We start from the raw sequence: 21,156 nt of genomic DNA, 5'->3' as shown, positions 1-21,156 counted from the left end.
GGCTACGTGTGTACACATGTACAGTCACTTAATGTGGCCCTCTAAAAGATTGGGCAGGCACTAGTTTTAATAGAAAACACTTGTCGTTAGGAAGCCGCATTTCCTGGAAGGCAGCAAATCTGAGTATGGCCTGCACAAGGAAAAAAAAAACACGACCTTTGACTGAACCTGGGATATGTTGTAGTACAGATGAACAACAGTAATTATTTCAAAACCACAGTAGTTTTTATCTAAGCTCAACGTAGCCAGCTTGCTTTGAAACGGCTGGGCTCGTCCGGGATTTGAACCCGGGACCTCTCGCACCCTAAGCGAGAATCATACCCCTAGACCAACGAGCCTGACTGCGAACACCAACAGCTACGTGTGTACACAAGTACAGTCACTGAATGTTGCCCTCTAAAAGATTGGGCAGGCACTAATTTTAATAGAAAACGCTTGCCGTTAGGAAGCCGCATTTCCTGGAAGGCAGCGACTCTGAGTATGGTCTGTACAAGGAAAAAAAAAACACTTGACCTTTGACTGAATCTGGGCTATGTTGTAGTACAGATGAACAAAAGTAATTATTTCAAAACCTCTGCAGTTTTGAGGTGGGCTCAACGCAGCCAGCTTGCTATGTAACGACTGGGCTCGCCCGGGATTTGAACCCGGGACCTCTCGCACCCTAAGCGAGAATCATACCCCTAGACCAACGAGCCTCTCCGGTATGCCATATTTTGTGTGGGTACCACAAATTTAGTGAAGCTCACCTGTATAACGGAACGTGTTCTGTTGTCGAGATATTTAAGTGTAGATATTTGAGCTTCAAAAACTACTTCAAGGGATACTACAGATTGACGGCCAACTTTGCCAAACAAGGCCCGGTGGCCTAATGGATAAGGCATCAGCCTCCGGAGCTGAGGATTGTGGGTTCAAGTCCCACCTGGGTCGTCTTTGATGGGCTACCTTTAAGATGGCTTTGTGTGAATTTCAAGGAGGATTTTTCAATGACTATATCCATGATGACCGCACGATTGGAATTATCATAATGATAACCATATATCACTATGAAAGACGAATTTAAAAGAGAATTCAACAAAGTGGTTTTTTAACACAAGTCACAACAAAAGTAGCTGTCTACTCATCAAGACTGATTCTGCATCTTCAGCATCAATAAATTGTCTTCTGCCACTCATGCTTTGCCCATGAAGTCAACAGTGCCAATGAGAGCTTTGGCCATCTAATTGTAGAAAAACGCACGGCACACCAGTGAAGGGCTCTAAAAGTCAACAGCAGCATACAGACTATATCTTAGGCTTGACTTTGAACCATAAGGCATCAGCCTCCGTCCAAGGACGTGGTTGAATGAGCTAGCTCTAAGCAAAAGGTCAATGACTGTACAAAAAAACTCCAAGGACATGTATTTCTGTGCTCATGGTTTTAATTCAACTATGACTGATGTAAAATGGTTTGAATCCCAAAACACCTGCAGAAAGTTCAATTTGGCCGAAGTATCAGCCTCTGATGCTAGAGAACGTGGCATCAAGCACCATGTTGTCTGCAGCAAAAGTTCTGATATCAAATGGTTGTTAAAGCAAAGCAACCATCGGAAACAGTGTCAGAAAACCCTTGAACTCATTCTAAATGCTAGAGGGCTCAGTCGGGAATTGAATATAATTGAAATAGAAAGCGTTTGTTGTTAGGAAGCCGAGGAAGTTAGCTTGCTTTGAAACGGCTGGGCTCGTCCGGGATTTGAACCCGGGACCTCTCGCACCCGAAGCGAGAATCATACCCCTAGACCAACGAGCCAGGCCAGAATCACTTATGGCTACGTGTGTACACATGTACAGTCACTTAATGTGGCCCTCTAAAAGATTGGGCAGGCACTAGTTTTAATAGAAAACACTTGTCGTTAGGAAGCCGCATTTCCTGGAAGGCAGCGACTCTGAGTATGGCCTGAAAAAAGGAAAAAAAAAAAACGACCTTTGACTGAACCTGGGATATGTTGTAGTACAGATGAACAACAGTAATTATTTCAAAACCACAGTAGTTTTTATCTAAGCTCAACCTAGCCAGCTTGCTTTGAAACGGCTGGGCTCGTCCGGGATTTGAACCCGGGACCTCTCGCACCCTAAGCGAGAATCATACCCCTAGACCAACGAGCCTGACTGCGAACACCAACAGCTACGTGTGTACACAAGTACAGTCACTGAATGTTGCCCTCTAAAAGATTGGGCAGGCACTAATTTTAATAGAAAACGCTTGCCGTTAGGAAGCCGCATTTCCTGGAAGGCAGCGACTCTGAGTATGGTCTGTACAAGGAAAAAAAAACCACTTGACCTTTGACTGAATCTGGGCTATGTTGTAGTACAGATGAACAAAAGTAGTTATTTCAAAACCTCAGCAGTTTTGAGGTGGGCTCAACGCAGCCAGCTTGCTATGAAACGACTGGGCTCGTCCGGGATTTGAACCCGGGACCTCTCGCACCCTAAGCGAGAATCATACCCCTAGACCAACGAGACTCTCCGGTATGCCATGTTTTGTGTGGGTACCACAAATTAAGTGAAGCTCACCTGTATAACGGAACGTGTTCTGTTGTCGAGATACTTAAGTGTAGATATTTGAGCTTCAAAAACTACTTCAAGGGATACTACAGATTGACGGCCAACTTTGCCAAACAAGGCCCGGTGGCCTAATGGATAAGGCATCAGCCTCCGGAGCTGAGGATTGTGGGTTCAAGTCCCACCTGGGTCGTCTTTGATGGGCTACCTTTAAGATGGCTTTGTGAGAATCTCAAGGAGGATTTTTCAATGACTATATCCATGATGACCGCACGATTGGAATTATCATAATGATAACCATATATCACTATGAAAGACGAATTTAAAAGAGAATTCCACAAAGTGTTTTTTTAACACAAGTCACAACAAAAGTAGCTGTCTACTCATCAAGACTGATTCTGCATCTTCAGCATCAATAAATTGTCTTCTGCCACTCATGCTTTGCCCATGAAGTCAACAGTGCCAATGAGAGCTTTGGCCATCTAATTGCAGAAAAACGCACAGCACACCAGTGAAGGGCTCTAAAAGTCAACAGCAGCATACAGACTATATCTTAGGCTTGACTTTGAACCATAAGGCATCAGCCTCCGTCCAAGGACGTGGTTGAATGAGCTAGCTCTAAGCAAAAGGTCAATGACTGTACAAAGAAACTCCAAGGACATGTATTTCTGTGCTCATCGTTTTAATTCAACTATGACTGATGTAAAATGGTTTGAATCCCAAAACCCCTGCAGAAAGTTCAATTTGGCCGAAGTATCAGCCTCTGATGCTAGAGAACGTGACATCAAGCACCATGTTGTCTGCAGCAAAAGTTCTGATATCAAATGGTTGTTAAAGCAAAGCAACCATCGGAAACAGTGTCAGAAAACCCTTGAACTCATTCTAAATGCTAGAGGGCTCAGTCGGGAATTGAATATAATTGAAATAGAAAGCATTTGTTGTCAGGAAGCCGAGGAAGTTAGCTTGTTTTGAAACGGCTGGGCTCGTCTGGGATTTGAACCCGGGACTTCTCGCACCTGAAGCGAGAATCATACCCCTAGACCAACGAGCCAGACCAGAATCACCTATGGCTATGTGTGTACACATGTACAGTCACTTAATGTGGCCCTCTAAAAGATTGGGCAGGCACTAGTTTTAATAGAAAACACTTGTCGTTAGGAAGCCGCATTTCCTGGAAGGCAGCGACTCTGAGTATAGCCTGTACAAGGAAAAAAAAAACACGACCTTTGACTCAATCTGGGATATGTTGTAGTACAGATGAACAACAGTAATTATTTCAAACCCACAGTAGTTTTTATCTAAGCTCAACGTAGCCAGCTTGCTTTGAAAGGGCTGGGCTCGTCCGGGATTTGAACCCGGGATCTCTCGCACCCTAAGCGAGAATCATACCCCTAGACCAACGAGCCTCTCCGGTATGCCATGTTTTGTGTGGGTACCACAAATTTAGTGAAGCTCACCTGTATAACGGAACGTGTTCTGTTGTCGAGATACTTAAGTGTATCTCGAAGAAAACGCTTGCCGTTAGGAAGCCGCATTTCCTGGAAGGCAGCGACTCTGAGTATGGTCTGTACAAGGAAAAAAAACACTTGACCTTTGACTGAATCTGGGCTATGTTGTAGTACAGATGAACAAAAGTAATTATTTCAAAACCTCAGCAGTTTTGAGGTGGGCTCAACGCAGCCAGCTTGCAATGAAACGACTGGGCTCGTCCGGGATTTGAACCCGGGATCTCTCGCACTCTAAGCGAGAATCATACCCCTAGACCAACGAGCCTGACTGCGAACACCAACAGCTACGTGTGTACACATGTACAGTCACTGAATGTTGCCCTCTAAAAGATTGGGCAGGCACTAATTTTAATAGAAAACGCTTGCCGTTAGGAAGCCGCATTTCCTGGAAGGCAGGGACTCTGAGTATGGTCTGTACAAGGAAAAAAAAAACACTTGACCTTTGACTGAATCTGGGCTATGTTGTAGTACAGATGAACAAAAGTAATTATTTCAAAACCTCAGCAGTTTTGGGGTGGGCTCAAAGCAGACAGCTTGCTATGAAACAACTGGGCTCGTCCGGGATTTGAACCCGGGACCTCTCGCACCCTAAGCGAGAATCATACCCCTAGACCAACGAGCCTCTCCGGTATGCCATGTTTTGTGTGGGTACCACAAATTTAGTGAAGCTCACCTGTATAACGGATCGTGTTCTGTTGTCGAGATACTTAAGTGCAGATATTTGAGCTTCAAAAACTACTTCAAGGGATACTACAGATTGACGGCCAACTTTGACAAACAAAGCCTGGTGGCCTAATGGATAAGGCATCAGCCTCCGGAGCTGAGGATTGTGGGTTCAAGTCCCACCTGGGTCGTCTTTGATGGGCTACCTTTAAGATGGCTTTGTGAGAATTTCAAGGAGGATTTTTCAATGACTATATCCATGATGACCGCACGATTAGAATTATCATAATGATAACCATATATCACTATGAAAGACGAATTTAAAAGAGAATTCCACAAAGTGTTTTTTTAACACAAGTCACAACAAAAGTAGCTGTCTACTCATCAAGACTGATTCTGCATCTTCAGCATCAATAAATTGTCTTCTGCCACTCATGCTTTGCCCATGAAGTCAACAGTGCCAATGAGAGCTTTGGCTATCTAATTGCAGAAAAACGCACGGCACACCAGTGAAGGGCTCTAAAAGTCAACAGCAGCATACAGACTATATCTTAGGCTTGACCTTGAACCATAAGGCATCAGCCTCCGTCCAAGGACGTGGTTGAATGAGCTAGCTCTAAGCAAAAGGTCAATGACTGTACAAAGAAACTCCAAGGACATGTATTTCTGTGCTCATCGTTTTAATTAAACTATGACTGATGTAAAATGGTTTGAATCCCAAAACCCCTGCAGAATGTTCAATTTGGCCGAAGTATCAGCCTCTGATGCTAGAGAACGTGACATCAAGCACCATGTTGTCTGCAGCAAAAGTTCTGATATCAAATGGTTGTTAAAGCAAAGCAACCATCGGAAACAGTGTCAGAAAACCCTTGAACTCATTCTAAATGCTAGAGGGCTCAGTCGGGAATTGAATATAATTGAAATAGAAAGCGTTTGTTGTTAGGAAGCCGAGGAAGTTAGCTTGCTTTGAAACGGCTGGGCTCGTCCGGGATTTGAACCAAGGACCTCTCGCACCCGAAGCAAGAATCATACCCCTAGACCAACGAGCCAGACCAGAATCACCTATGGCTACGTGTGTACACATGTACACTCACTTAATGTGGCCCTCTAAAAGATTGGGCAGGCACTAGTTTTAATAGAAAACACTTGTCGTTAGGAAGCCGCATTTCCTGGAAGGCAGCGACTCTGAGTATGGCCTGAAAAAAGGAAAAAAAAAAAACGACCTTTGACTGAACCTGGGAAATGTTGTAGTACAGATGAACAACAGTAATTATTTCAAAACCACAGTAGTTTTTATCTAAGCTCAACCTAGCCAGCTTGCTTTGAAACGGCTGGGCTCGTCCGGGATTTGAACCCGGGACCTCTCGCACCCTAAGCGAGAATCATACCCCTAGACCAACGAGCCTGACTGCGAACACCAACAGCTACGTGTGTACACAAGTACAGTCACTGAATGTTGCCCTCTAAAAGATTGGGCAGGCACTAATTTTAATAGAAAACGCTTGCCGTTAGGAAGCCGCATTTCCTGGAAGGCAGCGACTCTGAGTATGGTCTGTACAAGGAAAAAAAAAACACTTGACCTTTGACTGAATCTGGGCTATGTTGTAGTACAGATGAACAAAAGTAGTTATTTCAAAACCTCAGCAGTTTTGAGGTGGGCTCAACGCAGCCAGCTTGCTATGAAACGACTGGGCTCGTCCGGGATTTGAACCCGGGACCTCTCGCACCCTAAGCGAGAATCATACCCCTAGACCAACGAGACTCTCCGGTATGCCATGTTTTGTGTGGGTACCACAAATTAAGTGAAGCTCACCTGTATAACGGAACGTGTTCTGTTGTCGAGATACTTAAGTGTAGATATTTGAGCTTCAAAAACTACTTCAAGGGATACTACAGATTGACGGCCAACTTTGACAAACAAGGCCCGGTGGCCTAATGGATAAGGCATCAGCCTCCGGAGCTGAGGATTGTGGGTTCAAGTCCCACCTGGGTCGTCTTTGATGGGCTACCTTTAAGATGGCTTTGTGAGAATTTCAAGGAGGATTTTTCAATGACTATATCCATGATGACCGCACGATTAGAATTATCATAATGATAACCATATATCACTATGAAAGACGAATTTAAAAGAGAATTCCACAAAGTGTTTTTTTAACACAAGTCACAACAAAAGTAGCTGTCTACTCATCAAGACTGATTCTGCATCTTCAGCATCAATAAATTGTCTTCTGCCACTCATGCTTTGCCCATGAAGTCAACAGTGCCAATGAGAGCTTTGGCTATCTAATTGCAGAAAAACGCACGGCACACCAGTGAAGGGCTCTAAAAGTCAACAGCAGCATACAGACTATATCTTAGGCTTGACCTTGAACCATAAGGCATCAGCCTCCGTCCAAGGACGTGGTTGAATGAGCTAGCTCTAAGCAAAAGGTCAATGACTGTACAAAGAAACTCCAAGGACATGTATTTCTGTGCTCATCGTTTTAATTAAACTATGACTGATGTAAAATGGTTTGAATCCCAAAACCCCTGCAGAATGTTCAATTTGGCCGAAGTATCAGCCTCTGATGCTAGAGAACGTGACATCAAGCACCATGTTGTCTGCAGCAAAAGTTCTGATATCAAATGGTTGTTAAAGCAAAGCAACCATCGGAAACAGTGTCAGAAAACCCTTGAACTCATTCTAAATGCTAGAGGGCTCAGTCGGGAATTGAATATAATTGAAATAGAAAGCGTTTGTTGTTAGGAAGCCGAGGAAGTTAGCTTGCTTTGAAACGGCTGGGCTCGTCCGGGATTTGAACCAAGGACCTCTCGCACCCGAAGCAAGAATCATACCCCTAGACCAACGAGCCAGACCAGAATCACCTATGGCTACGTGTGTACACATGTACACTCACTTAATGTGGCCCTCTAAAAGATTGGGCAGGCACTAGTTTTAATAGAAAACACTTGTCGTTAGGAAGCCGCATTTCCTGGAAGGCAGCGACTCTGAGTATGGCCTGAAAAAAGGAAAAAAAAAAAACGACCTTTGACTGAACCTGGGATATGTTGTAGTACAGATGAACAACAGTAATTATTTCAAAACCACAGTAGTTTTTATCTAAGCTCAACCTAGCCAGCTTGCTTTGAAACGGCTGGGCTCGTCCGGGATTTGAACCCGGGACCTCTCGCACCCTAAGCGAGAATCATACCCCTAGACCAACGAGCCTGACTGCGAACACCAACAGCTACGTGTGTACACAAGTACAGTCACTGAATGTTGCCCTCTAAAAGATTGGGCAGGCACTAATTTTAATAGAAAACGCTTGCCGTTAGGAAGCCGCATTTCCTGGAAGGCAGCGACTCTGAGTATGGTCTGTACAAGGAAAAAAAAAACACTTGACCTTTGACTGAATCTGGGCTATGTTGTAGTACAGATGAACAAAAGTAGTTATTTCAAAACCTCAGCAGTTTTGAGGTGGGCTCAACGCAGCCAGCTTGCTATGAAACGACTGGGCTCGTCCGGGATTTGAACCCGGGACCTCTCACACCCTAAGCGAGAATCATACCCCTAGACCAACGAGACTCTCCGGTATGCCATGTTTTGTGTGGGTACCACAAATTAAGTGAAGCTCACCTGTATAACGGAACGTGTTCTGTTGTCGAGATACTTAAGTGTAGATATTTGAGCTTCAAAAACTACTTCAAGGGATACTACAGATTGACGGCCAACTTTGACAAACAAGGCCCGGTGGCCTAATGGATAAGGCATCAGCCTCCGGAGCTGAGGATTGTGGGTTCAAGTCCCACCTGGGTCGTCTTTGATGGGCTACCTTTAAGATGGCTTTGTGAGAATTTCAAGGAGGATTTTTCAATGACTATATCCATGATGACCGCACGATTGGAATTATCATAATGATAACCATATATCACTATGAAAGACGAATTTAAAAGAGAATTCCACAAAGTGTTTTTTTAACACAAGTCACAACAAAAGTAGCTGTCTACTCATCAAGACTGATTCTGCATCTTCAGCATCAATAAATTGTCTTCTGCCACTCATGCTTTGCCCATGAAGTCAACAGTGCCAATGAGAGCTTTGGCCATCTAATTGCAGAAAAACGCACGGCACACCAGTGAAGGGCTCTAAAAGTCAACAGCAGCATACAGACTATATCTTAGGCTTGACTTTGAACCATAAGGCATCAGCCTCCGTCCAAGGACGTGGTTGAATGAGCTAGCTCTAAGCAAAAGGTCAATGACTGTACAAAGAAACTCCAAGGACATGTATTTCTGTGCTCATCGTTTTAATTCAACTATGACTGATGTAAAATGGTTTGAATCCCAAAACCCCTGCAGAAAGTTCAATTTGGCCGAAGTATCAGCCTCTGATGCTAGAGAACGTGACATCAAGCACCATGTTGTCTGCAGCAAAAGTTCTGATATCAAATGGTTGTTAAAGCAAAGCAACCATCGGAAACAGTGTCAGAAAACCCTTGAACTCATTCTAAATGCTAGAGGGCTCAGTCGGGAATTGAATATAATTGAAATAGAAAGCGTTTGTTGTTAGGAAGCCGAGGAAGTTAGCTTGCTTTGAAACGGCTGGGCTCGTCCGGGATTTGAACCAAGGACCTCTCGCACCCGAAGCAAGAATCATACCCCTAGACCAACGAGCCAGACCAGAATCACCTATGGCTACGTGTGTACACATGTACACTCACTTAATGTGGCCCTCTAAAAGATTGGGCAGGCACTAGTTTTAATAGAAAACACTTGTCGTTAGGAAGCCGCATTTCCTGGAAGGCAGCGACTCTGAGTATGGCCTGAAAAAAGGAAAAAAAAAAAACGACCTTTGACTGAACCTGGGATATGTTGTAGTACAGATGAACAACAGTAATTATTTCAAAACCACAGTAGTTTTTATCTAAGCTCAACCTAGCCAGCTTGCTTTGAAACGGCTGGGCTCGTCCGGGATTTGAACCCGGGACCTCTCGCACCCTAAGCGAGAATCATACCCCTAGACCAACGAGCCTGACTGCGAACACCAACAGCTACGTGTGTACACAAGTACAGTCACTGAATGTTGCCCTCTAAAAGATTGGGCAGGCACTAATTTTAATAGAAAACGCTTGCCGTTAGGAAGCCGCATTTCCTGGAAGGCAGCGACTCTGAGTATGGTCTGTACAAGGAAAAAAAAAACACTTGACCTTTGACTGAATCTGGGCTATGTTGTAGTACAGATGAACAAAAGTAGTTATTTCAAAACCTCAGCAGTTTTGAGGTGGGCTCAACGCAGCCAGCTTGCTATGAAACGACTGGGCTCGTCCGGGATTTGAACCCGGGACCTCTCGCACCCTAAGCGAGAATCATACCCCTAGACCAACGAGACTCTCCGGTATGCCATGTTTTGTGTGGGTACCACAAATTAAGTGAAGCTCACCTGTATAACGGAACGTGTTCTGTTGTCGAGATACTTAAGTGTAGATATTTGAGCTTCAAAAACTACTTCAAGGGATACTACAGATACTACCTCTAAAAGATTGGGCAGGCACTAATTTTAATAGAAAACGCTTGCCGTTAGGAAGCCGCATTTCCTGGAAGGCAGCGACTCTGAGTATGGTCTGTACAAGGAAAAAAAAAACACTTGACCTTTGACTGAATCTGGGCTATGTTGTAGTACAGATGAACAAAAGTAGTTATTTCAAAACCTCAGCAGTTTTGAGGTGGGCTCAACGCAGCCAGCTTGCTATGAAACGACTGGGCTCGTCCGGGATTTGAACCCGGGATCTCTCGCACCCTAAGCGAGAATCATACCCCTAGACCAACGAGACTCTCCGGTATGCCATGTTTTGTGTGGGTACCACAAATTAAGTGAAGCTCACCTGTATAACGGAACGTGTTCTGTTGTCGAGATACTTAAGTGTAGATATTTGAGCTTCAAAAACTACTTCAAGGGATACTACAGATTGACGGCCAACTTTGACAAACAAGGCCCGGTGGCCTAATGGATAAGGCATCAGCCTCCGGAGCTGAGGATTGTGGGTTCAAGTCCCACCTGGGTCGTCTTTGATGGGCTACCTTTAAGATGGCTTTGTGAGAATTTCAAGGAGGATTTTTCAATGACTATATCCATGATGACCGCACGATTGGAATTATCATAATGATAACCATATATCACTATGAAAGACGAATTTAAAAGAGAATTCCACAAAGTGTTTTTTTAACACAAGTCACAACAAAAGTAGCTGTCTACTCATCAAGACTGATTCTGCATCTTCAACATCAATAAATTGTCTTCTGCCACTCATGCTTTGCCCATGAAGTCAACAGTGCCAATGAGAGCTTTGGCCATCTAATTGCAGAAAAACGCACGGCACACCAGTGAAGGGCTCTAAAAGTCAACAGCAGCATACAGACTATATCTTAGGCTTGACTTTGAACCATAAGGCATCAGCCTCCGTCCAAGGACGTGGTTGAATGAGCTAGCTCTAAGCAAAAGGTCAATGACTGTACAAAGAAACTCCAAGGACATGTATTTCTGTGCTCATCGTTTTAATTCAACTATGACTGATGTAAAATGGTTTGAATCCCAAAACCCCTGCAGAAAGTTCAATTTGGCCGAAGTATCAGCCTCTGATGCTAGAGAACGTGACATCAAGCACCATGTTGTCTGCAGCAAAAGTTCTGATATCAAATGGTTGTTAAAGCAAAGCAACCATCGGAAACAGTGTCAGAAAACCCTTGAACTCATTCTAAATGCTAGAGGGCTCAGTCGGGAATTGAATATAATTGAAATAGAAAGCGTTTGTTGTTAGGAAGCCGAGGAAGTTAGCTTGCTTTGAAACGGCTGGGCTCGTCCGGGATTTGAACCAAGGACCTCTCGCACCCGAAGCAAGAATCATACCCCTAGACCAACGAGCCAGACCAGAATCACCTATGGCTACGTGTGTACACATGTACACTCACTTAATGTGGCCCTCTAAAAGATTGGGCAGGCACTAGTTTTAATAGAAAACACTTGTCGTTAGGAAGCCGCATTTCCTGGAAGGCAGCGACTCTGAGTATGGCCTGAAAAAAGGAAAAAAAAAAAACGACCTTTGACTGAACCTGGGATATGTTGTAGTACAGATGAACAACAGTAATTATTTCAAAACCACAGTAGTTTTTATCTAAGCTCAACCTAGCCAGCTTGCTTTGAAACGGCTGGGCTCGTCCGGGATTTGAACCCGGGACCTCTCGCACCCTAAGCGAGAATCATACCCCTAGACCAACGAGCCTGACTGCGAACACCAACAGCTACGTGTGTACACAAGTACAGTCACTGAATGTTGCCCTCTAAAAGATTGGGCAGGCACTAATTTTAATAGAAAACGCTTGCCGTTAGGAAGCCGCATTTCCTGGAAGGCAGCGACTCTGAGTATGGTCTGTACAAGGAAAAAAAAAACACTTGACCTTTGACTGAATCTGGGCTATGTTGTAGTACAGATGAACAAAAGTAGTTATTTCAAAACCTCAGCAGTTTTGAGGTGGGCTCAACGCAGCCAGCTTGCTATGAAACGACTGGGCTCGTCCGGGATTTGAACCCGGGACCTCTCGCACCCTAAGCGAGAATCATACCCCTAGACCAACGAGACTCTCCGGTATGCCATGTTTTGTGTGGGTACCACAAATTAAGTGAAGCTCACCTGTATAACGGAACGTGTTCTGTTGTCGAGATACTTAAGTGTAGATATTTGAGCTTCAAAAACTACTTCAAGGGATACTACAGATTGACGGCCAACTTTGCCAAACAAGGCCCGGTGGCCTAATGGATAAGGCATCAGCCTCCGGAGCTGAGGATTGTGGGTTCAAGTCCCACCTGGGTCGTCTTTGATGGGCTACCTTTAAGATGGCTTTGTGAGAATCTCAAGGAGGATTTTTCAATGACTATATCCATGATGACCGCACGATTGGAATTATCATAATGATAACCATATATCACTATGAAAGACGAATTTAAAAGAGAATTCCACAAAGTGTTTTTTTAACACAAGTCACAACAAAAGTAGCTGTCTACTCATCAAGACTGATTCTGCATCTTCAGCATCAATAAATTGTCTTCTGCCACTCATGCTTTGCCCATGAAGTCAACAGTGCCAATGAGAGCTTTGGCCATCTAATTGCAGAAAAACGCACGGCACACCAGTGAAGGGCTCTAAAAGTCAACAGCAGCATACAGACTATATCTTAGGCTTGACTTTGAACCATAAGGCATCAGCCTCCGTCCAAGGACGTGGTTGAATGAGCTAGCTCTAAGCAAAAGGTCAATGACTGTACAAAGAAACTCCAAGGACATGTATTTCTGTGCTCATCGTTTTAATTCAACTATGACTGATGTAAAATGGTTTGAATCCCAAAACCCCTGCAGAAAGTTCAATTTGGCCGAAGTATCAGCCTCTGATGCTAGAGAACGTGACATCAAGCACCATGTTGTCTGCAGCAAAAGTTCTGATATCAAATGGTTGTTAAAGCAAAGCAACCATCGGAAACAGTGTCAGAAAACCCTTGAACTCATTCTAAATGCTAGAGGGCTCAGTCGGGAATTGAATATAATTGAAATAGAAAGCATTTGTTGTCAGGAAGCCGAGGAAGTTAGCTTGTTTTGAAACGGCTGGGCTCGTCTGGGATTTGAACCCGGGACTTCTCGCACCTGAAGCGAGAATCATGCCCCTAGACCAACGAGCCAGACCAGAATCACCTATGGCTATGTGTGTACACATGTACAGTCACTTAATGTGGCCCTCTAAAAGATTGGGCAGGCACTAGTTTTAATAGAAAACACTTGTCGTTAGGAAGCCGCATTTCCTGGAAGGCAGCTACTCTGAGTATAGCCTGTACAAGGAAAAAAAAAACACGACCTTTGACTGAATCTGGGATATGTTGTAGTACAGATGAACAACAGTAATTATTTCAAACCCACAGTAGTTTTTATCTAAGCTCAACGTAGCCAGCTTGCTTTGAAAGGGCTGGGCTCGTCCGGGATTTGAACCCGGGATCTCTCGCACCCTAAGCGAGAATCATACCCCTAGACCAACGAGCCTCTCCGGTATGCCATGTTTTGTGTGGGTACCACAAATTTAGTGAAGCTCACCTGTATAACGGAACGTGTTCTGTTGTCGAGATACTTAAGTGTATCTCGAAGAAAACGCTTGCCGTTAGGAAGCCGCATTTCCTGGAAGGCAGCGACTCTGAGTATGGTCTGTACAAGGAAAAAAAAACACTTGACCTTTGACTGAATCTGGGCTATGTTGTAGTACAGATGAACAAAAGTAATTATTTCAAAACCTCAGCAGTTTTGAGGTGGGCTCAACGCAGCCAGCTTGCTATGAAACGACTGGGCTCGTCCGGGATTTGAACCCGGGATCTCTCGCACTCTAAGCGAGAATCATACCCCTAGACCAACGAGCCTGACTGCGAACACCAACAGCTACGTGTGTACACATGTACAGTCACTGAATGTTGCCCTCTAAAAGATTGGGCAGGCACTAATTTTAATAGAAAACGCTTGCCGTTAGGAAGCCGCATTTCCTGGAAGGCAGGGACTCTGAGTATGGTCTGTACAAGGAAAAAAAAAACACTTGACCTTTGACTGAATCTGGGCTATGTTGTAGTACAGATGAACAAAAGTAATTATTTCAAAACCTCAGCAGTTTTGGGGTGGGCTCAAAGCAGACAGCTTGCTATGAAACGACTGGGCTCGTCCGGGATTTGAACCCGGGACCTCTCGCACCCTAAGCGAGAATCATACCCCTAGACCAACGAGCCTCTCCGGTATGCCATGTTTTGTGTGGGTACCACAAATTTAGTGAAGCTCACCTGTATAACGGATCGTGTTCTGTTGTCGAGATACTTAAGTGCAGATATTTGAGCTTCAAAAACTACTTCAAGGGATACTACAGATTGACGGCCAACGTTGCCAAACAAAGCCTGGTGGCCTAATGGATAAGGCATCAGCCTCCGGAGCTGAGGATTGTGGGTTCAAGTCCCACCTGGGTCGTCTTTGATGGGCTACCTTTAAGATGGCTTTGTGAGAATTTGCAAGGAGGATTTTTCAATGACTATATCCATGATGACCGCACGATTAGAATTATCATAATGATAACCATATATCACTATGAAAGACGAATTTAAAAGAGAATTCCACAAAGTGTTTTTTTAACACAAGTCACAACAAAAGTAGCTGTCTACTCATCAAGACTGATTCTGCATCTTCAGCATCAATAAATTGTCTTCTGCCACTCATGCTTTGCCCATGAAGTCAACAGTGCCAATGAGAGCTTTGGCTATCTAATTGCAGAAAAACGCACGGCACACCAGTGAAGGGCTCTAAAAGTCAACAGCAGCATACAGACTATATCTTAGGCTTGACCTTGAACCATAAGGCATCAGCCTCCGTCCAAGGACGTGGTTGAATGAGCTAGCTCTAAGCAAAAGGTCAATGACTGTACAAAGAAACTCCAAGGACATGTATTTCTGTGCTCATCGTTTTAATTAAACTATGACTGATGTAAAATGGTTTGAATCCCAAAACCCCTGCAGAATGTTCAATTTGGCCGAAGTATCAGCCTCTGATGCTAGAGAACGTGACATCAAGCACCATGTTGTCTGCAGCAAAAGTTCTGATATCAAATGGTTGTTAAAGCAAAGCAACCATCGGAAACAGTGTCAGAAAACCCTTGAACTCATTCTAAATGCTAGAGGGCTCAGTCGGGAATTGAATATAATTGAAATAGAAAGCGTTTGTTGTTAGGAAGCCGAGGAAGTTAGCTTGCTTTGAAACGGCTGGGCTCGTCCGGGATTTGAACCAAGGACCTCTCGCACCCGAAGCAAGAATCATACCCCTAGACCAACGAGCCAGACCAGAATCACCTATGGCTACGTGTGTACACATGTACACTCACTTAATGTGGCCCTCTAAAAGATTGGGCAGGCACTAGTTTTAATAGAAAACACTTGTCGTTAGGAAGCCGCATTTCCTGGAAGGCAGCGACTCTGAGTATGGCCTGAAAAAAGGAAAAAAAAAAAACGACCTTTGACTGAACCTGGGATATGTTGTAGTACAGATGAACAACAGTAATTATTTCAAAACCACAGTAGTTTTTATCTAAGCTCAACCTAGCCAGCTTGCTTTGAAACGGCTGGGCTCGTCCGGGATTTGAACCCGGGACCTCTCGCACCCTAAGCGAGAATCATACCCCTAGACGAACGAGCCTGACTGCGAACACCAACAGCTACGTGTGTACACAAGTACAGTCACTGAATGTTGCCCTCTAAAAGATTGGGCAGGCACTAATTTTAATAGAAAACGCTTGCCGTTAGGAAGCCGCATTTCCTGGAAGGCAGCGACTCTGAGTATGGTCTGTACAAGGAAAAAAAAAACACTTGACCTTTGACTGAATCTGGGCTATGTTGTAGTACAGATGAACAAAAGTAGTTATTTCAAAACCTCAGCAGTTTTGAGGTGGGCTCAACGCAGCCAGCTTGCTATGAAACGACTGGGCTCGTCCGGGATTTGAACCCGGGACCTCTCGCACCCTAAGCGAGAATCATACCCCTAGACCAACGAGACTCTCCGGTATGCCATGTTTTGTGTGGGTACCACAAATTAAGTGAAGCTCACCTGTATAACGGAACGTGTTCTGTTGTCGAGATACTTAAGTGTAGATATTTGAGCTTCAAAAACTACTTCAAGGGATACTACAGATTGACGGCCAACTTTGACAAACAAGGCCCGGTGGCCTAATGGATAAGGCATCAGCCTCCGGAGCTGAGGATTGTGGGTTCAAGTCCCACCTGGGTCGTCTTTGATGGGCTACCTTTAAGATGGCTTTGTGAGAATTTCAAGGAGGATTTTTCAATGACTATATCCATGATGACCGCACGATTGGAATTATCATAATGATAACCATATATCACTATGAAAGACGAATTTAAAAGAGAATTCCACAAAGTGTTTTTTTAACACAAGTCACAACAAAAGTAGCTGTCTACTCATCAAGACTGATTCTGCATCTTCAGCATCAATAAATTGTCTTCTGCCACTCATGCTTTGCCCATGAAGTCAACAGTGCCAATGAGAGCTTTGGCCATCTAATTGCAGAAAAACGCACGGCACACCAGTGAAGGGCTCTAAAAGTCAACAGCAGCATACAGACTATATCTTAGGCTTGACTTTGAACCATAAGGCATCAGCCTCCGTCCAAGGACGTGGTTGAATGAGCTAGCTCTAAGCAAAAGGTCAATGACTGTACAAAGAAACTCCAAGGACATGTATTTCTGTGCTCATCGTTTTAATTCAACTATGACTGATGTAAAATGGTTTGAATCCCAAAACCCCTGCAGAAAGTTCAATTTGGCCGAAGTATCAGCCTCTGATGCTAGAGAACGTGACATCAAGCACCATGTTGTCTGCAGCAAAAGTTCTGATATCAAATGGTTGTTAAAGCAAAGCAACCATCGGAAACAGTGTCAGAAAACCCTTGAACTCATTCTAAATGCTAGAGGGCTCAGTCGGGAATTGAATATAATTGAAATAGAAAGCGTTTGTTGTTAGGAAGCCGAGGAAGTTAGCTTGCTTTGAAACGGCTGGGCTCGTCCGGGATTTGAACCAAGGACCTCTCGCACCCGAAGCAAGAATCATACCCCTAGACCAACGAGCCAGACCAGAATCACCTATGGCTACGTGTGTACACATGTACACTCACTTAATGTGGCCCTCTAAAAGATTGGGCAGGCACTAGTTTTAATAGAAAACACTTGTCGTTAGGAAGCCGCATTTCCTGGAAGGCAGCGACTCTGAGTATGGCCTGAAAAAAGGAAAAAAAAAAACGACCTTTGACTGAACCTGGGATATGTTGTAGTACAGATGAACAACAGTAATTATTTCAAAACCACAGTAGTTTTTATCTAAGCTCAACCTAGCCAGCTTGCTTTGAAACGGCTGGGCTCGTCCGGGATTTGAACCCGGGACCTCTCGCACCCTAAGCGAGAATCATACCCCTAGACCAACGAGCCTGACTGCGAACACCAACAGCTACGTGTGTACACAAGTACAGTCACTGAATGTTGCCCTCTAAAAGATTGGGCAGGCACTAATTTTAATAGAAAACGCTTGCCGTTAGGAAGCCGCATTTCCTGGAAGGCAGCGACTCTGAGTATGGTCTGTACAAGGAAAAAAAAACACTTGACCTTTGACTGAATCTGGGCTATGTTGTAGTACAGATGAACAAAAGTAATTATTTCAAAACCTCAGCAGTTTTGAGGTGGGCTCAACGCAGCCAGCTTGCTATGAAACGACTGGGCTCGTCCGGGATTTGAACCCGGGATCTCTCGCACTCTAAGCGAGAATCATACCCCTAGACCAACGAGCCTGACTGCGAACACCAACAGCTACGTGTGTACACATGTACAGTCACTGAATGTTGCCCTCTAAAAGATTGGGCAGGCACTAATTTTAATAGAAAACGCTTGCCGTTAGGAAGCCGCATTTCCTGGAAGGCAGGGACTCTGAGTATGGTCTGTACAAGGAAAAAAAAAACACTTGACCTTTGACTGAATCTGGGCTATGTTGTAGTACAGATGAACAAAAGTAATTATTTCAAAACCTCAGCAGTTTTGGGGTGGGCTCAAAGCAGACAGCTTGCTATGAAACGACTGGGCTCGTCCGGGATTTGAACCCGGGACCTCTCGCACCCTAAGCGAGAATCATACCCCTAGACCAACGAGCCTCTCCGGTACGCCATGTTTTGTGTGGGTACCACAAATTTAGTGAAGCTCACCTGTATAACGGATCGTGTTCTGTTGTCGAGATACTTAAGTGCAGATATTTGAGCTTCAAAAACTACTTCAAGGGATACTACAGATTGACGGCCAACGTTGCCAAACAAAGCCTGGTGGCCTAATGGATAAGGCATCAGCCTCCGGAGCTGAGGATTGTGGGTTCAAGTCCCACCTGGGTCGTCTTTGATGGGCTACCTTTAAGATGGCTTTGTGAGAATTTGCAAGGAGGATTTTTCAATGACTATATCCATGATGACCGCACGATTAGAATTATCATAATGATAACCATATATCACTATGAAAGACGAATTTAAAAGAGAATTCCACAAAGTGTTTTTTTAACACAAGTCACAACAAAAGTAGCTGTCTACTCATCAAGACTGATTCTGCATCTTCAGCATCAATAAATTGTCTTCTGCCACTCATGCTTTGCCCATGAAGTCAACAGTGCCAATGAGAGCTTTGGCTATCTAATTGCAGAAAAACGCACGGCACACCAGTGAAGGGCTCTAAAAGTCAACAGCAGCATACAGACTATATCTTAGGCTTGACCTTGAACCATAAGGCATCAGCCTCCGTCCAAGGACGTGGTTGAATGAGCTAGCTCTAAGCAAAAGGTCAATGACTGTACAAAGAAACTCCAAGGACATGTATTTCTGTGCTCATCGTTTTAATTAAACTATGACTGATGTAAAATGGTTTGAATCCCAAAACCCCTGCAGAATGTTCAATTTGGCCGAAGTATCAGCCTCTGATGCTAGAGAACGTGACATCAAGCACCATGTTGTCTGCAGCAAAAGTTCTGATATCAAATGATTATTCAATTATATCCATATAATTATATTATGGATATAATTATTTCAAAAACTCAGCAGTTTTGAGGTGGGCTCAACGCAGCCAGCTTGCTATGAAACGACTGGGCTCGTCCGGGATTTGAACCCGGGACCTCTCGCACCCTAAGCGAGAATCATACCCCTAGACCAACGAGCCTCTCCGGTATGCCATGTTTTGTGTGGGTACCACAAATTTAGTGAAGCTCACCTGTATAACGGAACGTGTTCTGTTGTCGAGATACTTAAGTGTAGATATTTGAGCTTCAAAAACTACTTCAAGGGATACTACAGATTGACGGCCAACTTTGCCAAACAAGGCCCGGTGGCCTAATGGATAAGGCATCAGCCTCCGGAGCTGAGGATTGTGGGTTCAAGTCCCACCTGGGTCGTCTTTGATGGGCTACCTTTAAGATGGCTTTGTGAGAATTTGCAAGGAGGATTTTTCAATGACTATATCCATGATGACCGCACGATTAGAATTATCATAATGATAACCATATATCACTATGAAAGACGAATTTAAAAGAGAATTCCACAAAGTGTTTTTTTAACACAAGTCACAACAAAAGTAGCTGTCTACTCATCAAGACTGATTCTGCATCTTCAGCATCAATAAATTGTCTTCTGCCACTCATGCTTTGCCCATGAAGTCAACAGTGCCAATGAGAGCTTTGGCTATCTAATTGCAGAAAAACGCACGGCACACCAGTGAAGGGCTCTAAAAGTCAACAGCAGCATACAGACTATATCTTAGGCTTGACCTTGAACCATAAGGCATCAGCCTCCGTCCAAGGACGTGGTTGAATGAGCTAGCTCTAAGCAAAAGGTCAATGACTGTACAAAGAAACTCCAAGGACATGTATTTCTGTGCTCATCGTTTTAATTAAACTATGACTGATGTAAAATGGTTTGAATCCCAAAACCCCTGCAGAATGTTCAATTTGGCCGAAGTATCAGCCTCTGATGCTAGAGAACGTGACATCAAGCACCATGTTGTCTGCAGCAAAAGTTCTGATATCAAATGATTATTCAATTATATCCATATAATTATATTATGGATATAATTATTTCAAAAACTCAGCAGTTTTGAGGTGGGCTCAACGCAGCCAGCTTGCTATGAAACGACTGGGCTCGTCCGGGATTTGAACCCGGGACCTCTCGCACCCTAAGCGAGAATCATACCCCTAGACCAACGAGCCTCTCCGGTATGCCATGTTTTGTGTGGGTACCACAAATTTAGTGAAGCTCACCTGTATAACGGAACGTGTTCTGTTGTCGAGATACTTAAGTGTAGATATTTGAGCTTCAAAAACTACTTCAAGGGATACTACAGATTGACGGCCAACTTTGCCAAACAAGGCCCGGTGGCCTAATGGATAAGGCATCAGCCTCCGGAGCTGAGGATTGTGGGTTCAAGTCCCAACTGGGTCGTCTTTGATGGGCTACCTTTAAGATGGCTTTGTGAGAATTTCAAGGAGGATATATGACTATATCCATGATGACCGCACGATTGGAATTATCATAATGATAACCATATATCACTATGAAAGACGAATTTAAAAGAGAATTCCACAAAGTGTTTTTTTAACACAAGTCACAACAAAAGTAGCTGTCTACTCATCAAGACTGATTCTGCATCTTCAGCATCATCAAAAATTGTCTTCTGCCACTCATGCTTTGCCCATGAAGTCAACAGTGCCAATGAGAGCTTTGGCCATCTAATTGCAGAAAAACGCACGGCACACCAGTGAAGGGCTCTAAAAGTCAACAGCAGCATACAGACTATATCTTAGGCTTGACTTTGAACCATAAGGCATC

At 44.1% G+C, this 21,156-nt stretch overlaps 39 non-coding genes across 39 annotated transcripts; 12 read left to right on the top strand and 27 right to left on the bottom strand.

Annotated features, from left to right (window-relative positions):
• Positions 1-266: 266 nt before the first annotated feature.
• On the bottom strand, positions 267-338 carry trnap-agg (transfer RNA proline (anticodon AGG)). Its single transcript has one exon. It is a non-coding gene; the product is annotated as a tRNA-Pro (tRNA).
• Positions 339-623: 285 nt separating this feature from the next.
• On the bottom strand, positions 624-695 carry trnap-agg (transfer RNA proline (anticodon AGG)). The gene has a single exon. It is a non-coding gene; the product is annotated as a tRNA-Pro (tRNA).
• Positions 696-854: 159 nt separating this feature from the next.
• On the top strand, positions 855-927 carry trnar-ccg (transfer RNA arginine (anticodon CCG)). The gene has a single exon. It is a non-coding gene; the product is annotated as a tRNA-Arg (tRNA).
• A 786-nt stretch (positions 928-1,713) lies between these two features.
• On the bottom strand, positions 1,714-1,785 carry trnap-cgg (transfer RNA proline (anticodon CGG)). The gene has a single exon. It is a non-coding gene; the product is annotated as a tRNA-Pro (tRNA).
• Positions 1,786-2,069: 284 nt separating this feature from the next.
• trnap-agg (transfer RNA proline (anticodon AGG)) lies at positions 2,070-2,141 on the bottom strand. The gene has a single exon. It is a non-coding gene; the product is annotated as a tRNA-Pro (tRNA).
• Positions 2,142-2,426: 285 nt separating this feature from the next.
• Positions 2,427-2,498, bottom strand: trnap-agg (transfer RNA proline (anticodon AGG)). Its single transcript has one exon. It is a non-coding gene; the product is annotated as a tRNA-Pro (tRNA).
• Positions 2,499-2,657: 159 nt separating this feature from the next.
• Positions 2,658-2,730, top strand: trnar-ccg (transfer RNA arginine (anticodon CCG)). The gene has a single exon. It is a non-coding gene; the product is annotated as a tRNA-Arg (tRNA).
• A 1,141-nt stretch (positions 2,731-3,871) lies between these two features.
• On the bottom strand, positions 3,872-3,943 carry trnap-agg (transfer RNA proline (anticodon AGG)). The gene has a single exon. It is a non-coding gene; the product is annotated as a tRNA-Pro (tRNA).
• Positions 3,944-4,238: 295 nt separating this feature from the next.
• Positions 4,239-4,310, bottom strand: trnas-aga (transfer RNA serine (anticodon AGA)). Its single transcript has one exon. It is a non-coding gene; the product is annotated as a tRNA-Ser (tRNA).
• A 285-nt stretch (positions 4,311-4,595) lies between these two features.
• Positions 4,596-4,667, bottom strand: trnap-agg (transfer RNA proline (anticodon AGG)). The gene has a single exon. It is a non-coding gene; the product is annotated as a tRNA-Pro (tRNA).
• Positions 4,668-4,826: 159 nt separating this feature from the next.
• On the top strand, positions 4,827-4,899 carry trnar-ccg (transfer RNA arginine (anticodon CCG)). Its single transcript has one exon. It is a non-coding gene; the product is annotated as a tRNA-Arg (tRNA).
• Positions 4,900-6,041: 1,142 nt separating this feature from the next.
• Positions 6,042-6,113, bottom strand: trnap-agg (transfer RNA proline (anticodon AGG)). Its single transcript has one exon. It is a non-coding gene; the product is annotated as a tRNA-Pro (tRNA).
• A 285-nt stretch (positions 6,114-6,398) lies between these two features.
• Positions 6,399-6,470, bottom strand: trnap-agg (transfer RNA proline (anticodon AGG)). The gene has a single exon. It is a non-coding gene; the product is annotated as a tRNA-Pro (tRNA).
• A 159-nt stretch (positions 6,471-6,629) lies between these two features.
• Positions 6,630-6,702, top strand: trnar-ccg (transfer RNA arginine (anticodon CCG)). The gene has a single exon. It is a non-coding gene; the product is annotated as a tRNA-Arg (tRNA).
• A 1,142-nt stretch (positions 6,703-7,844) lies between these two features.
• trnap-agg (transfer RNA proline (anticodon AGG)) lies at positions 7,845-7,916 on the bottom strand. Its single transcript has one exon. It is a non-coding gene; the product is annotated as a tRNA-Pro (tRNA).
• A 285-nt stretch (positions 7,917-8,201) lies between these two features.
• trnap-agg (transfer RNA proline (anticodon AGG)) lies at positions 8,202-8,273 on the bottom strand. The gene has a single exon. It is a non-coding gene; the product is annotated as a tRNA-Pro (tRNA).
• Positions 8,274-8,432: 159 nt separating this feature from the next.
• trnar-ccg (transfer RNA arginine (anticodon CCG)) lies at positions 8,433-8,505 on the top strand. Its single transcript has one exon. It is a non-coding gene; the product is annotated as a tRNA-Arg (tRNA).
• A 1,142-nt stretch (positions 8,506-9,647) lies between these two features.
• trnap-agg (transfer RNA proline (anticodon AGG)) lies at positions 9,648-9,719 on the bottom strand. Its single transcript has one exon. It is a non-coding gene; the product is annotated as a tRNA-Pro (tRNA).
• A 285-nt stretch (positions 9,720-10,004) lies between these two features.
• trnap-agg (transfer RNA proline (anticodon AGG)) lies at positions 10,005-10,076 on the bottom strand. Its single transcript has one exon. It is a non-coding gene; the product is annotated as a tRNA-Pro (tRNA).
• A 370-nt stretch (positions 10,077-10,446) lies between these two features.
• trnap-agg (transfer RNA proline (anticodon AGG)) lies at positions 10,447-10,518 on the bottom strand. Its single transcript has one exon. It is a non-coding gene; the product is annotated as a tRNA-Pro (tRNA).
• A 159-nt stretch (positions 10,519-10,677) lies between these two features.
• Positions 10,678-10,750, top strand: trnar-ccg (transfer RNA arginine (anticodon CCG)). Its single transcript has one exon. It is a non-coding gene; the product is annotated as a tRNA-Arg (tRNA).
• A 1,142-nt stretch (positions 10,751-11,892) lies between these two features.
• Positions 11,893-11,964, bottom strand: trnap-agg (transfer RNA proline (anticodon AGG)). Its single transcript has one exon. It is a non-coding gene; the product is annotated as a tRNA-Pro (tRNA).
• A 285-nt stretch (positions 11,965-12,249) lies between these two features.
• Positions 12,250-12,321, bottom strand: trnap-agg (transfer RNA proline (anticodon AGG)). Its single transcript has one exon. It is a non-coding gene; the product is annotated as a tRNA-Pro (tRNA).
• A 159-nt stretch (positions 12,322-12,480) lies between these two features.
• trnar-ccg (transfer RNA arginine (anticodon CCG)) lies at positions 12,481-12,553 on the top strand. The gene has a single exon. It is a non-coding gene; the product is annotated as a tRNA-Arg (tRNA).
• Positions 12,554-13,694: 1,141 nt separating this feature from the next.
• On the bottom strand, positions 13,695-13,766 carry trnap-agg (transfer RNA proline (anticodon AGG)). The gene has a single exon. It is a non-coding gene; the product is annotated as a tRNA-Pro (tRNA).
• Positions 13,767-14,062: 296 nt separating this feature from the next.
• On the bottom strand, positions 14,063-14,134 carry trnas-aga (transfer RNA serine (anticodon AGA)). The gene has a single exon. It is a non-coding gene; the product is annotated as a tRNA-Ser (tRNA).
• A 285-nt stretch (positions 14,135-14,419) lies between these two features.
• On the bottom strand, positions 14,420-14,491 carry trnap-agg (transfer RNA proline (anticodon AGG)). Its single transcript has one exon. It is a non-coding gene; the product is annotated as a tRNA-Pro (tRNA).
• Positions 14,492-14,650: 159 nt separating this feature from the next.
• Positions 14,651-14,723, top strand: trnar-ccg (transfer RNA arginine (anticodon CCG)). The gene has a single exon. It is a non-coding gene; the product is annotated as a tRNA-Arg (tRNA).
• Positions 14,724-15,866: 1,143 nt separating this feature from the next.
• trnap-agg (transfer RNA proline (anticodon AGG)) lies at positions 15,867-15,938 on the bottom strand. The gene has a single exon. It is a non-coding gene; the product is annotated as a tRNA-Pro (tRNA).
• Positions 15,939-16,223: 285 nt separating this feature from the next.
• On the bottom strand, positions 16,224-16,295 carry trnap-agg (transfer RNA proline (anticodon AGG)). Its single transcript has one exon. It is a non-coding gene; the product is annotated as a tRNA-Pro (tRNA).
• Positions 16,296-16,454: 159 nt separating this feature from the next.
• trnar-ccg (transfer RNA arginine (anticodon CCG)) lies at positions 16,455-16,527 on the top strand. Its single transcript has one exon. It is a non-coding gene; the product is annotated as a tRNA-Arg (tRNA).
• A 1,141-nt stretch (positions 16,528-17,668) lies between these two features.
• trnap-agg (transfer RNA proline (anticodon AGG)) lies at positions 17,669-17,740 on the bottom strand. The gene has a single exon. It is a non-coding gene; the product is annotated as a tRNA-Pro (tRNA).
• A 284-nt stretch (positions 17,741-18,024) lies between these two features.
• On the bottom strand, positions 18,025-18,096 carry trnas-aga (transfer RNA serine (anticodon AGA)). Its single transcript has one exon. It is a non-coding gene; the product is annotated as a tRNA-Ser (tRNA).
• A 285-nt stretch (positions 18,097-18,381) lies between these two features.
• Positions 18,382-18,453, bottom strand: trnap-agg (transfer RNA proline (anticodon AGG)). Its single transcript has one exon. It is a non-coding gene; the product is annotated as a tRNA-Pro (tRNA).
• Positions 18,454-18,612: 159 nt separating this feature from the next.
• trnar-ccg (transfer RNA arginine (anticodon CCG)) lies at positions 18,613-18,685 on the top strand. Its single transcript has one exon. It is a non-coding gene; the product is annotated as a tRNA-Arg (tRNA).
• Positions 18,686-19,423: 738 nt separating this feature from the next.
• On the bottom strand, positions 19,424-19,495 carry trnap-agg (transfer RNA proline (anticodon AGG)). The gene has a single exon. It is a non-coding gene; the product is annotated as a tRNA-Pro (tRNA).
• A 159-nt stretch (positions 19,496-19,654) lies between these two features.
• trnar-ccg (transfer RNA arginine (anticodon CCG)) lies at positions 19,655-19,727 on the top strand. Its single transcript has one exon. It is a non-coding gene; the product is annotated as a tRNA-Arg (tRNA).
• Positions 19,728-20,465: 738 nt separating this feature from the next.
• On the bottom strand, positions 20,466-20,537 carry trnap-agg (transfer RNA proline (anticodon AGG)). Its single transcript has one exon. It is a non-coding gene; the product is annotated as a tRNA-Pro (tRNA).
• A 159-nt stretch (positions 20,538-20,696) lies between these two features.
• trnar-ccg (transfer RNA arginine (anticodon CCG)) lies at positions 20,697-20,769 on the top strand. Its single transcript has one exon. It is a non-coding gene; the product is annotated as a tRNA-Arg (tRNA).
• The last annotated feature ends 387 nt before the right edge of the window (positions 20,770-21,156 follow it).

This window comes from Pseudorasbora parva, chromosome 4 (genome assembly GCF_024679245.1).
Source record: "Pseudorasbora parva isolate DD20220531a chromosome 4, ASM2467924v1, whole genome shotgun sequence".
NCBI lineage: Eukaryota > Metazoa > Chordata > Actinopteri > Cypriniformes > Gobionidae > Pseudorasbora > Pseudorasbora parva.
This window is presented reverse-complemented; position numbering and strand designations above follow the sequence as displayed.